The sequence below is a fragment of the Carlito syrichta genome, unplaced genomic scaffold (assembly GCF_000164805.1).
Source record: "Carlito syrichta isolate Samal-C Ts95f unplaced genomic scaffold, Tarsius_syrichta-2.0.1 Scaffold307199, whole genome shotgun sequence".
In the NCBI taxonomy this organism is placed as follows: Eukaryota; Metazoa; Chordata; class Mammalia; order Primates; family Tarsiidae; genus Carlito; species Carlito syrichta.
This window is the reverse complement of record NW_007251295.1, coordinates 42,391-45,131: the sequence shown is the minus strand read 5'-3', so window position 1 is coordinate 45,131 and position 2,741 is coordinate 42,391.

Here is a 2,741-nt window from a genome sequence, read left to right as displayed (position 1 = left end):
AAAAAAAAAAAAAAGAGCCGGATGCAGTAGCTTAAACCTGTAATCCCAGCACTTTGGGAGGTGGAGGTGAGAGGATTGTCTGAGCCCACGGGTTCGAGACCAGCCCAGGTAACTTGGGGAGACCTTGTTTCTACAAGAAATAAAAAATTAGCCAGGTGTGGTATCACGTGCCTGTAGTTCCAGCTACTTGGAAGTTGAGGTGGAAGGCTTGCCTGAACCCAGCAGATCGAGACTGCAGTGGCCAGGGTGTGCACTCTAGCCTGGGCGATGGAGTGAGACTCCAACTCAAAAAAAAAAAAAGAATTTGCAGTGCTGCCTTAGCACATAATGTGCTATTAAGGTGTATGACTACTGCTGCTACCGCTATTACCACTACTACTAATGCTGTCACCACCATCACTACTATCACCATTACTACTAATTATTACTATTACAGTTTATGTGTCACCAGGTTTAGAAACTTTTCAAAGGCAAGACACCAAAAGTTGTATCCCTATTTTTCCTAGAAATGGAGATGGGACTGGATTTGGTAGAATCATTTCTCAGCAAGAGGATGTCAGTTTGGCTCTAAAAGAAAGTGACCACCCGGGCACTGTGGTTCACGCCTGTAGTCCCAACATTTTGGAAGGTTGAGATGAGAGAATTGCCTGAGCCCAGGGGTTCGAGACCAGCCTGGGCAACTTGGCAAAACCTCATCTCTACAATAAGTAAAAAAAAAAAGAAATTAGCTGGGTGTGGTGGTGCATGCCCATAGTTCCAACTACTTGGAAGGCTGAAGTGGAAGGACCACCTGAGCCCAGCAGGTTGAGACTGCAGTGGCCATGAGTGTGCCAGTGCACTCCAGCCTAAGCAACAGAGTGAGACTCCAACTAAAAAAAAAAAAAAAGTGACCAAAGCTTGAGAGCATAGTTGGGACAGAAGATATAGCAGGGATAACCAATGAAAATAGAATAATTATAACATTATAACATCAGTGATCTTCTGCTTTAATGAAACATTAAAAATATGAATATATCCTATAGGGAAGTTGAGTGTTAAATTTTTTTACACAATCATCATTTCCAGACAATGAGTTTCATGGTTTACTATTTTCATTTATTTATTTATTTTTAAATTGGAATCTCACTCCTTTGCCCAGACTGGAGTGCAGTGGCATGCACACTCACAGCCACCCCAGCAACAACCTTCTGGGCTCCAGCAGTCCTTCCACCTCAGCCTTCCTCATAGCTGGAACTACAGACGCGAGCTACCACACCCGGCTATTTTTTATTTTATTGTAGAGACGAGGTCTCGCCAGGTTGCCCGGGCTGGTCTCGAACCCGCGGGCTCAGGCAATCCACTCGCCTCGGCCTCCCAAAGTGCTGGGATTACAGGCTAAGGCACTAAGCCTGGCCTTATTTTTTAAAAATTGAAGTCATTTCAAATTTATAGCAAAGTCACAGTAGTATACAAAAATCTTTCTTTTGTTTTGAGTTGGAGTCTCACTCTGTCGCCCAGGCTGGAGTGCAGTGGCTGCTCCCGGCCACTGCAGCCTCGACCTGCTGGGCTCTGGTGATCCTTCTGCCTCAGCCTTCCAAGTAGCTGGAACTACAGGCGTGCGCTACCACACCTGGCTAATTTTTTTGATTTTATTGTAGAGATGAGGTCTCGCCAAGTTGCCCAGGTGGGTCTCGAACCCGCGGGCTCAGGCAACCCACTCGCCTCAGCCTCCCAAAGGCACTGGATTACAGGCTGAGCCACCGAGCCCGGCTCAAAAGTCTTTCATATGTTCTTCACCTAGAAAGGTCATTCAAGTTTTGCCACCCGTCCCCAAAATATCCCTTATAGCAAAAGAATACATTCTAGGATCGTGTATTTCACCCAGCTATCATGCCTCTAGTCTCCTTCAGTCTGGAATGGTTCGTCAATCCTCATTTGACTTTCAGTTTTTTTGTTTTGTTGAGTTGGAGTCTCACTTTGTCACCCAGGCTAGAGTGCAGTCACATGACCATGGCTACTGCAGCCTCCAACTTCTAGGCTCAGGTGATCTTTCCACTTCAGCCTTCCAAGTAGCTGGAACTACAGGCATGCACCACCACACCCGGCTAATTTTTTGTTTTATTTATCGTGGAGACGAGATCTTTCGAAGTTGCCCAGATGAAGCAGCTGTGATGGAGTGACCACACTGAGGTAGGGATGCCAGAAGGGCCACAGTTGTCCCAGCACAGGTGTCAGAGATGTGAGTGAGAAAGCTCTCAGATGATTCTAGCTCCCAAACTTTAAGCTACTCCGGCTGAGGCTTAGTGGAGTTGGGCTTTGGGCAGTGCCAGCTGACACAACAGGGCAAAGAAAAGCTGCCCCCCTCAGACCCTGCCCAAATTGCAGCAAAATAGTTTAACTGTTTTGTTTTGTTTTTGAGTTGGAGTCTCACTCTGTCTCCCAGACTGGAGTGCAGTGGCCGCTCCCAGCCACCGCAGCCTCCACCTGCTGGGCTCCGGCGATCCTTCCGCCTCAGCCTTCCAAGTATAACTGTTTTAAGCCACTAGATTTGAGGGTATTTGTTAGATAGCAGTAGATAACTGGAACAACTACGAACCAGCAATTTTGTGGATGGTGCCTCTGTTTAAGTTTGTTCGATGTTTATTCATTAGTAGATTCAGGTTATGCATTTTAATTATTATTATTTTTTTTTAGTTGGAGTCTCACTCTGTCGCCCAGACTGGAGTGCAGTGGCCACTCTCGGCCACCGCAGCCTCGACCTC